This window comes from Anas acuta, chromosome 5 (genome assembly GCF_963932015.1).
Source record: "Anas acuta chromosome 5, bAnaAcu1.1, whole genome shotgun sequence".
NCBI lineage: Eukaryota > Metazoa > Chordata > Aves > Anseriformes > Anatidae > Anas > Anas acuta.
Window position 1 is genome coordinate 24,903,273 of NC_088983.1, and position 14,793 is coordinate 24,918,065.

Consider the following 14,793-nt stretch of genomic DNA (forward strand, 5'->3'; position numbering starts at 1 on the left):
AGAGTTATTTTTGGTGCTGGAACCAGATGGTTTCTCTGATAAACTCTGCCATGGACTTTCAAAAAAATCTGAGAACCTTTTAATCTCATAATTGGAAAATACCTGTTGGGTGGCTCACTTCAGTAGATAGCTTTAGAATGTATCAAACCTACTGCATAAAGTGCTCATTATTATAATATTTGAGCGCAAGAACATCACTATTATCAGATTTTGATTGATCTTCTGTTATCTTTACAAGTAAGTCTCCTTGTAAATATCTTATCATTTTACAGATGCTACTGACTCAGCCTGATTGACCTGCCTAAATAGTATCCAACCTGTACTTTTGACATTAAACTTTTGTGGTTACATATGCATGTCAGGCAGTGGTCTTTCATGTCAGAAGTGCTGGAACTGTTGTGCAGGTGAAGTAAAATAGATCAACTCCTTAGCAAAAAAGCCAGTGCATGTGAATTCCTCCTTTACATATAACATAAAATTGTTGCATAAATACCTTTCTTTGTTCTAGAGGCACAGGCAAATGTCTGAAACCAGTTGGGCTGTATACAGTGTGTAAAAGTAAACAATGCTGTGCACAGGCAGATTTGCATTGTTGTCATAGAAAGGTTATGCCATTTGTTCCCTTCAGATTTTGTGGCTTTTACCTCACTAGATGTACTCCAGAGGTATTTTCTGTGGTTTTCTGGGAGCTGTGCATTACTTTTTGGTTTTGATTGTCATATCTTCCATGTCTTTTGTTGCTCTGTCAGTAACAAAAATAGTCTCAATAACCTCCATGCCAGCTCTCTGTGTCAGGATTTGAGGATATCACTTTCTGGGAGTAAAATTTGTCTCATAACAGTCTCCACATTTTAATGTTTATTTGCTTTTACTGTGGGAAGAGTGTGAATTTTATTGTTTTTCCTCTCCCTTCATTATTAATAATTAGTGATGGCACAAGACAAGATGGCATAATCCCAACAGGAAAGATAAGCTTTTTTAGAGAGAGGATGATTATGTCAGTAGTAATCAAAACGTGTAGTAGGTTTTTGGCATTTAAAGGAAACTTCTGTTTTCAGAGTACTAAAAATAACATCACATTATTAATTGTGAATGATTGTATCTGATGAAAGCAGTTCCATTTTTCTCATCTACAAATAGTTTTTGAACTGATCAATTTTCTTCTGAAATTTTTGGAACTAAGTTCTTGTCTGATAGAATGGATGAACAATCTTCAGCCTGTACTCACCCAAGCCTTGTTTGGCTTGCTTGTGAATTGATTGTGGAACCCAGGCAGTTACTTAAATCCCAAAACCTCTTTTTCTGTTTTCTCTGTTGTCATCAGATATGTTTAAAGCAAACAAACAAACAAACAAGAGAAATGGGTAAGAGTGAATAGTGAGGAATGAATAACACAGTCTCCTTCCTGCATAGATGAGTAAGAGCTCCTGAACAGCCTAAGCATGGTGCCATATGAGCAATTCAGAACCTGAATAGTAAATTGGAAAAACAGTGTTTGCAGTAATTAACCACACTGAGTATCATAACTCACACAGTTGGCCTATTTGGCAATTTGTTTCCTACTGCAACAAGTGGTAATACCTACAGAAGAATCAAATTTTAAATTCTACTTTTAATTTTGTTACAGTAATTGATAACATATTTAACACACTCGTAAGATGGCAGTTGATCAAGTTAACGAATTTTAACCAGTCACAGCCTGTTAAATTACTTACGCTAGCCCATTTTTTCACTGCTTTTAGCCCATCCCAATTGCTAAATAAGATTGCCAGCTCAGTCCACCTTTCTTTTTCCCAGTTCTCCAAGAGATATCCTATACATTAGGTCATCATTAAATGCAGTACATAAAGCGATGTGGGACTGGGAGCAAGCCCCACAGCTGTTTTTGTTTTTTTTTTTTTCCAGCAGAATGCTATTGTCACCAGGCCGAGTTAAGTTTCTTCTTTCTTTCTTTCTTGTTTTCCTTCAGTGCTAAAAATCTGACACTACTTCATATTTAGTGGCCTTACTTCAGCAGGCAGAATGGAGAGTGCTTCAGTTCAGGCTGTTTTATGGAGATAGGATGTACGATTTCCTGGGAGGCTGTAGATGTACTTTTGAATCTTGTCAAGCTGAAGAAGGAATTGAGCTGAAGTCTCTCTCTCCTTGGTGAAGTGCTCTAATCGCTTAACTATTATACAATAAAATGGGCACTTGAGTTACTTTCTCTTTTCAAAGAAGGGTGCTTTGTTCTGAATACAATTCTGACATTGACAGGATGTTGCTGGCACATTCAGAGCGTACCTTCTTAATCCGGCCTTTCACCACACAAAGGTGTGGATGCCTAAAGTGTGTACATCATTTGGCCTTAGACATCATGCAGGTCATGGTTCCTCTCTGAACATAGCAGCTATGTAACATAGCAGGACTACTTTTGTCAAAGAAGCAGCATCTTAGTTTTCAGGAGGAGCAAGCCAACTGGAAGAGAAACTGGGAAGGTCAAGCAGCCTTTTTTTGATGTTGCAGTGGAGCAACAAAACAGTGTCAGCATACAGGATAGTCATGAAACAAGGCTGGGAAGAGAAACCAAGCTGGAAAAAGAAAATTATTTTCTCCTTTTTTTCCTCCTTCTTCTCCCCTTCCCGCCCCCCCCAGCATCTTAAGTAAAGAATGAAACATTAAAGATCAGGATCAAATAGGATAAAAACAACCACAAAACACCTGCAAATACATATTGTCATCTGTGCACCTCAGAAAGGAGTATTCAGAGAATCTAATTTTAGAAATTTAAATTAGGCTGGATAATTACCTGACTCCTCTGAGGAACCTTTGCTCTTAGCCCAGACTCAGCATGAATGCCTTATTTGGCCTACAGAAAATGTCAGGTAACGTGAGTTAGCTTGGCCCTCAGTTATGAAGAACCTAACTAATTTGCAGTATTTTGCATTTGCTAAGGGCATGCAGATAGCAATCGCAGATCAATTGACATAGGGCAACTTTTTACTTTGTGGTAGTTCATGTGGTTAATCGCTTTGATTCAGATTGATTCAGACTGATTTTCTCTTCTTTTTTTCTTTTTTTCTTCACAATATAACTATTTTTAAAGGCAGTCAAGACAGATTTGTCATATAATGTTTTAGATTTTCAGTGTCTATTTTTTGTGCTTTTGATGCCAATTTACATAAATACCTACATAATCTGCTTATATAAACATGGTATTTATGAATTGCATGAATAGAAAGAGCAATAAAATTTCTTGGCTTACACACAGATTAGATTACTTAGCTCATAATAAAAGGGAAATATTTTCAACATTAGAGTTGATGTTTGGTGGAACATCCTTCATTTAGATCTTACATCAGTGGTAGATGTTAAAACTCCTTCTGACAATTTTTGCTTTATATCCTAAATCCACCTTCCAGAAATACAAAAACCGTGACGATGAATTTAGTGTAACCCTTTAACAGCATCTACCAAAGCATAGGCTGGTTTTCCAGGTGTTTTAACAAGGGACTGCAAAATGGCAGAAACTAAATATAAAAAGGATATTTGCCTCCCATGTGTTTATATATTCCACATTACATTAAGACAGTGTTAGCTGAACACTGGCTGCTGCTGCTGAACAAATCATTAGAGATGCAGGTATTTGTGACTAACTAGCACTTTTACTTTTGCTGGGGCAAAGTAACTCATTACATTCTCTGTTATTTATTTATTTATTTATTTATTTATTTATTTATTGTTAATATGCCAAAAGACCCTGAAAGAATTCTTTATGGTTTTAAGAATTTAACCTCTATATTTGAAGTAAAATTGTATTTTTCAATAAAGTAAAAACAAACACATCTTGAGAACAATTCCTTATACTCAGAGCAGTTCAGGCAAAATTTGAGAGCAAAATAACTTTGCTAGTAGGATGTCAATCTGGCATCTTTTCTTAATTAAAAAGAGCCTGCTCTTTCTCTCTCCCATTAGGGCTGAGCAAACTTCTCCACTGTCTTTACATGTTTGCCATTCTCTGGGTGATGAACTCATTCTCTGGTTCAGCAGCTGGTAATAGCAAGAATTAGCAGCCAGCCCCTCCTCACTGCTTTCCAGCTCTGTGGGCAGCAAGCTCAGCGGTGGCTGCTCTGCTTGCTTGCTCACTGGCTTCTCCCCCATGCTGCTTCCCAGCAGCAAGCCAGCGGATGCTCAGCCAGCATGGAACTGGGCACAGAAGAAATCCTTGTGATGTTAGGGTTTGTAAGGCTGCTTGTAAGTGAGGCTGTCCCTAGCAGTCCTCTTCCCCACAGTCATTAACTAAACTCTTTGTTCCTTAAGCCCCCCGTGCTGAGTTTTGATGGACTGTGCTCAGTAAGCACCAGATCCAGGCAAGCCGGGAGGCATCTTTCCATGGCCTTCCTCAGCAGGTAGCACAGAGGCTCCAAGCACTGGTTCAGCTTCTCTATAGAGAAAGCAATGGCTTCTGCTGAACTTAGTATCTCTGGATCCAGACTGTGATTCATATTTCGTGTCTGCTAGAGGGATGCCAGAAGGCTGGGGGAGGCGGAGGGGGCAGTAGCTGCATCAACTATTCCGAGTTAATCTACCTGTAACAAGGAGCCAGCGCTGCAAACTAAAATAAAAACTCAAATAAAGCACTGCTAACACATCCAAGCTAGCCAAAATCCAAGATCCCATATGCTTTTTAAGAGAAACTGGTAATTGCTGGTTACAGGGTAGTGAAAATCCCACTATCTTGAAACAAACTTCCAGAAATCTCTTCTCTGATCCAGATATCAAACCTCTTTCAGCATCAACCTGTGCAATGACTTGTTTGGATTTCTGCCAGCTACACAGCAATGTGGCTCAGGTAGTGCTGAAATCTCTCTCTCTCTCATCTTGAACGTATTTTCATGCTTTTCCACCTGAGCTGTTGCTCATCTACCCACAAATCACAATCCTTTCCAAAACAATAATCAGCAGGGCTCTTCTGCTCAGATCATACAAGAAGATTTTGGGTAAAAATATAGGCTCAGGTCTTTTGTGACTATCACACTTAAAGGACAGTGACTTAGACCTATGAATGTAAAGCAACATGCAATGCATCTTTATTCATTGAAGAAAATATAGACTGGCTCATTTTTTAATGTCTAGATAATGTACGTACTCTAATAGTACCCAGTGATATGTTTTTAATGTTGGCATCTGTCTGTACCAAAAAAAGGACTTAGCAAGCACATAAAAAAGGCATCAGGTTCTGCCAAAATTACTTCTGTGAGCTGCACCATATGGTCAAAGATAAAATCTAATATTGGAATACCAGTTGTTTCATTGCTAGCTTGAATACACTGGGGAAAATAATATATTTACTCTGAAGAATTCATAATTTGACTTCATCTCTTCTAGTTTTATTACAAGGAATGTCAATGCTACCTTTTCTTATCATTCAGCTACCCAGTACTCCTTGACAGATGTAATACTACTATTCTCTTGCAGTTAAATTTTAATGACCACACTTTACCCCATCTATCACAGTCCTTGAGCAATTAATGCTATCAGAAGGAAAAGTAACTTGTCAGATAACTGCACCAGCCTCTCAGCTGAGCATTCTAAATAGTTTCTCCAGTAAAAAAAAAACACTTTTGTAGAGATCTCTGAATCTCTTCTGAGCTACACAAAAATTTTATATTCCCAAATCTATTTTACTACATAAACTTACTTGAAAATTTAGGCAAGTCTGTTTCAAAAATCAAAGAAACTCCATATTAGCTGCTGCCTTTTGTTCTCAATATTAAAAAAATAAAAATAAAAATAAAAACAATGGCTTTTGCTATTTTATATATATACATAAATAAAAATATATGGTGTATATATATATGTCATTTCACAAAACACAGACATATAAACACAGCTACTTAAGAGTTTTTATATGGCTGAGACACTCTAGAAAATTTTTACCTGAATTTCAGCTGCAAAAAAAGGATAATCTATTTTAGATCCCCGTTAATCAGTGTTTCAGTTTGTAGAGTCACTGCACAGGCTCGTGAAGAAGTGAAGCAGAAATGTTCCACCACATATATAGATACCACACAAGATAAGCTTTTTTTTTTTTTTTTTTTTTTTTTGACAAAATGTGATCTTTTCCACCCTTAGTTTGGGCATGTTATGTAATACTCAAAGTCTTGAATAGGGATTCTGCACCAAATTGGGATCTGACTTCACTGCCAATATCTAAAATCTTTTATTAGCAAAGTCATTCAAAACAGTCAGTTTGGAAAGTACTAGAGCTCTCATTATAATACTTATCTCTATTTTTATCTTGATCTGATCCAAATGCAATAAAAGCATGTTGTTCTTAAAGAGACTGACATCCTGTCACTCTAGAAGAGTACTTTTAAAAGCTATTTACTGATTCCAAAAAAAGCCTTGTAAATAATTGGATCGAGTCCGGTAGAAGGGTTGATTAAATATACTTATTCAAATTGTGGGATTTGGGTTTCTTTTTTTTTTTTTTCTTTCTTTTTTTTTTTTTTTAAACTTCTAAGTTAATCAAGATGATAATCACCTACTGCTGTAATTCTCTGTGAATTAAATATGAGATGAAAAATGCCTATAACTAGTTTGTGCCTATTGAGGAGCATTCTTTGAAATGTTATTTGCCATTGATTATAAAGAAATAATAGCTAGCTATATGGAGAGGTAATCTGCTTTTCAATCAGTGTCAAAGGGGGCACAGTACAAATTTTATACAATTGACCTTATCAGATCTTAGGATGCCAGTGTTTTCTAGTCTTTCCCTTGGTCTGCATGGGCTTTGAGCTACTCTTTAGAAACATTGCCAATATTTCTGTCAGTACAGCTCTGTGCTGAATCTAACAAGCAGGACATATGAACAGCTGAATTTCTCTGAGGTGGCAGTATTTGAGACAAAAATAACTTGGAGAATGCTTATGTAAAATATTAGAGTTCCTAATGTTCTTTGATGGCTTTATGTAGACAGAAAAACTGGCAGCCCATTATCAGACACAATTATACAATGATTTGGATTAGGACTGGTGGAGACAAGGAAAGGAAGCTCTTTGTCTACTTACGTGTACATACACATGCACAAATGGGGGCACACTACCTAAATTTTTCTACACTAAAACATGAAACATTTAGTGATCATTTACAAAATTTTTAACATCTTAAAAAAAAAAAAACAAAACAAAAATAAAACAAAATAAAACAAAACAAACAAAAAATAAAAAAAACCCACACAAAAACAGAACACTAAAACATCTCACTCATAAAGTCAAAAAAATTTTTGTTTCAGCCGTATCATAGTATTGGCTTTAGTCAAGTCCCAGTCCTTTGCTCCACCTTTATTTGGTTTCTAAGAAAACAGTGCAACATTTACCAAAGCTTATCTTATCTATTTTTTTTTAATTCTTCTTCTTACTATTTTATTTGGAAGCATATTAGGGAAGATTTTATTTATATTTTGTAATCTTGGCTTGTGATGGATTACCACCTACCTGTAATTTGCCTAGAGAAATCTGAAACAATCCAATTGTTTCAGCCTTGGTGACATCATCTATCTCTAGATATGGTGCCTGTCATCAGCTTTCTGGGGAGCCAGGAGGGCCAGAAGGCCAGGCATCCTGAGGCTGGCTGACAGGTTGCCTCGCTTACTGGAGAGAATCCTATCGGTTGCTTCCTTTTCTTCAGTTTGCTTCCTGTTGTGCATCAGGCTTGTCTCTTGTCTCGGCATCTCTTATTCATATCCTTGTTTGCATCTTGTGCTCCTCAGTCTTGGCTGCAAATCCCAGATCTTCTTCTTCCATTTGCTGTATCTTAATTTTTGGCTTTTGCCCTCTGTCTCCTTACACCTGGCAGAACTCAGCTCACTGATGGTGACCGGGTTGTCTGACATTGCTCAACCTTATTTCCCCCTGGCCCTGTCTTACTCAGACTGTCCAGCTTTCTGGCTTTTACTCAGTCTCTGGTGGTACTGTTATTTTGGCTCCTCAGCTCAGTATATCCCAGCTTGGCCAGTTTTCTGAACCCTGGTTATCTCCTGACCATGTTTTGTATTCTGCCACACTCAGTGGCTTGGCCCAGTTCTCTGATCCTCTACCAGACCTCAGATCCCATTTTTGTTGACACCCTGCCTCATTACCTTCCCATTCCATCCTGGCTCTAACCTGTAGGTCTAGTTGCAGATACACTTTTGGGAATCTTACAAAAAGATTAATTAATTCATTGATTGGAGATTATTCTTCTTATGAGCAGATTTTTTTCTCAAATTTAAAGAACTATGAAGATTTATTTATTTATTTTTTTTCTGTAGGTTTCCTTTTAGACTTAAAATAACTACCAGACATGAATCATTGACTGATGGTTCTTTAATGGCCCATTGTGGCAGTGAATAATTGATAGCTGTATAGAGCTACAGAAAATTGTATCCCAAATGGTTGTCTCATTGAAAAGAGACAGCTGGTAACCAGCTCAGCCATCCTGACTTCTACTGCAAATTGCAGGATGGAGACTTCAGGATTAACTTTCCTGTTTTAGCACTGGTGGTAAGTTAAAGGTTACAGGGAACTTTCTTTACTGAGTGTATCCAAGGGTTTGATATAAATGACCAAACCGTATTTATCAAGTGAAGATCAGTGTTGCAGTCACACTAGGATGGAAGAAAGAAACCCTCTGATGAAATTTCTAGCATAAGTAGATGTTCATTAGGATTTTAGAGTGCCAGATATGAGCATTTTCCATATAAATGAAAATGTTTATGGTTTTGGTAATATCTTCCCTTGAATACTCTTAATTGTTTTACAAGATTACACCAAATCCTCTCACCAAAATAGTTTAAAAAAAGTCTTAAAACTGATGTTTTAACAACATTAAAGCATGGTCATTAAAACACTTATAAGAAAATTGTAACACATCCTTCTCCACATGAGAAAAAAAAAAAAAAAGAAGCAGATACAAGGTTAAGGAAAAACCTCTAGCTTTACATCACGTTTAAACAATATAAAAGGCACGTTGGTTCATCCCATTGGTCTGGGGTGATGGGAATATGATAATCTTATTTTATTCCCCATATGGACATCTATAAATGGAATATTTAGATCAGGTATAAATATCCACCTCAACTTTGCCACATTATGGTGAAGAAATGTCTGAATTAGTCAAGTTTTCTGATGTGTCTGCTGTGAATGTTAGCTGTCTAGAGAAATATCCCGTAGAAGGATTCTCCCAAGAAATATCTTCATACCTAACCATATATCCTTGACATTTATTTGGCAAAGATTTTTTCCTCTTAGAAGAGAAATGCCACTCCAGCTTCTTAACATTCAAAAATAATTTGTCTCAGAAGAGAATGCTGTAAATTAGATCATAAAACTGAAGAAAGATGTAGGTGCCAGCTCACACAATTTAGAACACTACTCAGTTTCCTAAAAATGGCAAAGCTTGTATAGTTTGCAACCTTTATAGCAGTAGAATAAGTTAGTAGACTAAATTAGGTGATGATGATTGGGATTTATTGGGTAAAGTAGCCTATAACTTCTGGGACTACAAACTGATGTCTGACAGTTATTTGTGAGCTACAGGGTAGGTACACACATTCACATATACTTTATCGAGCTATTATGGCTTTGCAGTCAGAAAGCTATTTTGAAGAAATGGAAAAGCTTTGTTTTTTTTTATTGAAAACAGATCTTTGAAATATTCTTTCCTGAGGATCTAGTAAACAAAATTAACATCAAACATACAACTGTGGTAAGCATTTATTTGCCTCATGAAGTATATAATTATAAGCATATAGATTTACAGGATTTTTAAAATTTGAATTTAAAGTGAAAAATTTCAATTCAAGGATGTAAAGAAGAGCATTTCATGAGCCAATACTTGTGGAGATTTTGTTACACATTTAGCTGAGATCTTTTGAAGCTGTTAGGTTTTTCCCCCTGTGTCATATTTAAAGTGTGCCCTTGTTCATACTGACAGATTTTCAAATGCACGAAGAAAGTCAGGCATCCTACAGTGTGATAGCCAAAAGAATAACTTGTGTTAATCTTTATGCCTTGGGAAGGTTTCCACTTAAGATTTTTAAGTACCCTCATAACTCAATACAGTTTAATGGTTGTTATTAGTACCAGAAAAGTATTGGAGCTTGAGGCTATGTTTTTGCAGGCCTTAACCCTGGATTTTTGCACTGCCACTGAACCCATCAAAGTTGGGCACATCAGTGGGGCACATACAAAAAAATGGTTTATAGTAGCTTTAATACTAGATTTATGGTGGATGTGGAACAACATAGGTTAATTAAACCACCATAAAGCTTCTTGGTAAAAAGGTATTTGGTCAAATAGGTTCGAGCATACTTTAAATGGCAAACTGTGATTGTCTTTTATGTGTGTAATGGAGTTGCAGCATTTTTCATTCAGTTTGATTTTGTTACTGTAAATCAGTGAACCACTATCTTAACTAGCCTCTCAACTTCAGATTAGGACTGGAGTCTTCTCTGGGTGATACCCTTTTGTGTTATTTGGAGCTGTGCCTGTGAAAGGATTTCAACTGGATGAATTCACAAAAGTCAATCTGTTCTGGGAATCCCCTTGAAGTAGCCATCAGGTCTATTCCAAAAGATAATTAGCCGTTTTCTACACCCCGGGGTGAAGCTCACATGTGAAGAAAGAAAACAACTCTGACTTTTACCACAGGGCATTCCTAATGAAAATTTCCAATCAAAGACAGAGTTAAAGGCATGCTATAAGAGATAAAAAGATCAAAATCCAACCCAGTATTATAAAGATTTATGGAGGAACACCAGGATTACTCTGTTATACATCTGTCCTTGTTTTTGCTGTTCTTACAATGTCATGCAGTAGTTATATCTTTCCATGTTTTTACTTGCCCCAGAGCATAAATCAAGCTACACCAAGAGCTTCCCACTTTAGAGAGAAGCATGTCATGTACAGGTGCTGTTCTCATGTCCCACTCTGCTCATTTTAATTCTCAGCAGATTTTCCTTAGAGAGCCTGACAATGACAAACTGGATTCTAAAGGAAGACGTGCGTGAAGAAGGAAATCATGTTGCCTTGGTCCTCCTGCTCTGTTCAGCTGAAGAGCACAAGACCTGGGAAAATCATTCCAAACACATCTTGGAATTATGAAAATGAGGATCCTGTTGGGCGTATTTGTTTCATATGACTAGAGAATAGTTGTTAGTATTAGGACAGGAAAACAACAAGTTATAATGCATGCTGTTTTTCTTTAAGAGGTTTTATTTTGAGTTGAATTATAAACACAAGGACATCTGGATAATGATTTCACTCGAGTTTATAGATTGTGAGACACGGAGTTCTTGAGGCAGTCATTCTATTGATTTTACCCACCTGTATTTAAGGAGAATTTTCTGTTTTGAAAAAAAAAAGTTTGGATTCAGAATAAAAGTTCTGTTTTTATTTAACAAAAAAAGAGCTGCTTTTGCAAACAAGAATAGTTCTAAACAACCTTAAACTGAAACAACAATATACTAAATGCAGTAACATAAAAAAAGATGTAGAATGTAATTTGGTGCTAGCACCTTCCGTGGAATTATCCAGAAGAAAGCCATAGGGAATATATAGTGTTCCCAGACTCTTCTGCATGCCTTTTTTCACATAATCCACTTTCCATGTCACTGAGTATGTATTTACTTTATTCAGTACATCATATGCCTTCATAAGGAACTTTTTCATGGTAAAACCTATCTGGTTATGCACCTTGATAGACTCTCTGAAGCAAATAACTGCCATCAAATGAATCAGTTTCAAGTGGCAGAAGTCTGATTTTATCACAGACAGTAATTTTTCCACACTTGTAATCAATCTTCTAGTGTGCTACAGGCGATAAATACATTTCTATTTCTTCTAACCACAGGGGCTAAGTACCTTCTCATCTCTTCTTTTGCCAACATCTTCTGTTTCACAGCTACCAACCAGTTTTTTCTTCCCTGTAGATTTTGGTACTTCAGTTTCGGACCATAAAAATGGCTCATATGCCAGAAATCTTAGCTTTCAGCTGTATCTATCAGTCCTATAAGTTAATATGTTTACCTGCAAACTTTGCATCACAAACATTCTTAAGCCGTCATGATTTAAGCCATAATTTATAGCTTTCAGTTCCTTGACATACAGTGAAGGGACCGCTTGGCAGTAGAGGAAAAAGGAGTGTGTTTAATTTCCATCAGAATTCACCCCATTGCTTTCATTGGGTAGGTTTTGCTCAACACATGTGGGGCTTTGATGCTGACTGAACTGTTGCTGCATGGAGAGAGCAGCAGCAGATCTGAATGACCTCCTTTATACAGTAAAGAACTGCGATATTTTTGTGTAAGTACCAAGTGAAGAGAATATAGGATCCCTTGTACTAAACTTAGAAAGAATTAATTCATATAGGATGAATTCTGTCAGATGTGTATTTGCATATGCACATTTCTGGAACACTTGACTTTTTTCTTGTCATTATGTCTAATTAATTGTAAACAGGCAATATTTTTACATAATGTGCCATGCGATGTGTGCTTGGGAAACATTTTTTTTTAGCCAAACACGTCTGTAGAATTTTATATGGGGCAGCAAGGAGATGGAGTCCTTCCAAAGTAAAGCAATTACTGAAGACTTTGCTGTAAGAGAGACTGATAGTGGCTTATCTTGCCTATTATACTGGAACTGCAATTGCTGCACTAAGAAGCTGGGCTGGCCCAGAGCCAGCCTAAGAGAAAGGGGACACTGTTAAAGCAATCTGAGATGAGACACTTACTGTGTATGGAGCCACTTACAGATAGGCAGCTTCAGATGGATGCAGGTAATAGAAGATAAAAAAGTTGGAACAGATGTAAAATGACTGGGGTTTAATGAAGATGTTTGTGAGAGGAAATGATCCTTTTTTTTCCCTCTTTTTTTCTTTTCCTTTTTCTATTTTATTTATTTATTTTTAGTGTATTTTATTCCTAAAAAATGATGTTTTCTGAAAATAGAAACTTTCTTTGGAAATGTGTCAGACTTGAATAAGGAAACTGCAATGCTTTCTGAAAATAATGGGAAAGAGGGGGATAATAGCTAATGACCATCTGATATGTTTGTTGTTAGGACACTTGGGCTCTGAAAGACCTTGGAGGACTAATTCACAACAGTCCTTCTGTATTGCACAGGAGGTGTCTGACAGCCAAGTGAGTGCTGGGAGGGTTGCCTCCATGAACCAGCATTTATACAAAGCAGAGCAGATCCATGGAGACATACCTGTGTAGTGATATTAAACTAAAAGAGGGTAGATTTAGATTACATATCAGGAAGAAATTCTTTACTCTGAGGATGGTGGACACTAGAACAGGTTGCCCAGAGAAGCTGTGGATGCCCCATTCTTGGAGGTGTTCAAGGTCAGGTTGGATGGGGCTCTGAGCAAACTGGTCTGGTGGGAGATGTCCCTGCCCGTGGCAGGGGAGTTGGGACTGGGTGGTCTTTAAGGTCCCTCCCAACCCAAACTATTCTATGATTCTTTGAATAAACAGTAACAGGTCATTACCTTGTCTTGAGCTTTAATGAGGTTTTCAAACTCTGTCATCTACATGCACGATGGCATATATTGATGTGTACTTTGAGATCTGCCCTTCTCTGCAAGGGTCATTACTGGTTTGCCTTCAGGATTATGGGTGAGCTTAGCAGTGAATCTCATATGGTCCCTGAACACAGACATCTCCACACATAGCTGTGTAAAAGGTGCTTCTTATTGCTGCAGGGGGAAATTCAACAAACTCGTACCATAAAATTTTTGTTCCACCTAAAGAGCTTACTTCTTTGACCCTGCATTTACATGTGAAATCTCATAGCATTTCAGAACAAGGAGAAAACAGTTAATCTCCCAGCACCCTGCATTCCAGCCAGCCAAGGGAGTGCAGGAGACAGGGAAGGAACCACACCCAGTATTTGATAGGTTTATAGCTTAATGCATTATTTCAGATAGTGGGATAACTCTGTAATATATTTGGGTATAGGGACTTAAATGATGCTAAAACAATTTGATCAGGTTACTCTGAGATGCTGCTTGACAATTCAACCTAGGGTAAACTGCAAAAAATACCTTTAAATTACCAAAATATTTACTTGAGTTGCAGGTTCCAAAGGGTCTGGTAATATAATAGTAGTATATATCTAAAAACACATAATAAAGAAACTTGGTAAGAAGGTCCCTGACAGGACAATGGGGAAAGCAGAATGGAGTTAAACTTCCTAATAATATAGTTTCATTACAAAGCAAAGCATTAATAGTGTAAACTATATTGAGCCTGTGGGGCAGGGGGAGAAGGATGAGCTCCTGAAATGACTATTTTGTCTGTATTCTGTTAAAGTTATTGATCCTTAGTTTAAGTTAATTTTGGTCCTTAGTGCAAGTTAATTTCAGCAAAATAGGAGTGTACATGGGATGGAACCAGGAACTCTACCAAGAGAGGAAATATGGTATAGTATAGTCTCAATATAACTCTGACACTGTCAGCATGGGAAAATACTTTAGTAACTGCAGTGCAATCCTTTGCAATACCATAACTTAGAAAACAAATCTTTTTCCTGTTCATGGCAGAAGGTATGTTGAAGAAGCTTGTAAAATCCTAATGCATTATTTCTGTAAAGTAAATCCATTACTATGCAAGAAAACACTCCTATTTAACTTATCTAGTAGTTGCACACAGGGCTTATTCAGTTAATAAAATGCTGGCCTTCATTTTGTTCTTACATCCTCATTATCAAACCCATCAATCCTCATTCCTTTTAACCCCCTTGTGGCACTAACTGAACATTCAAG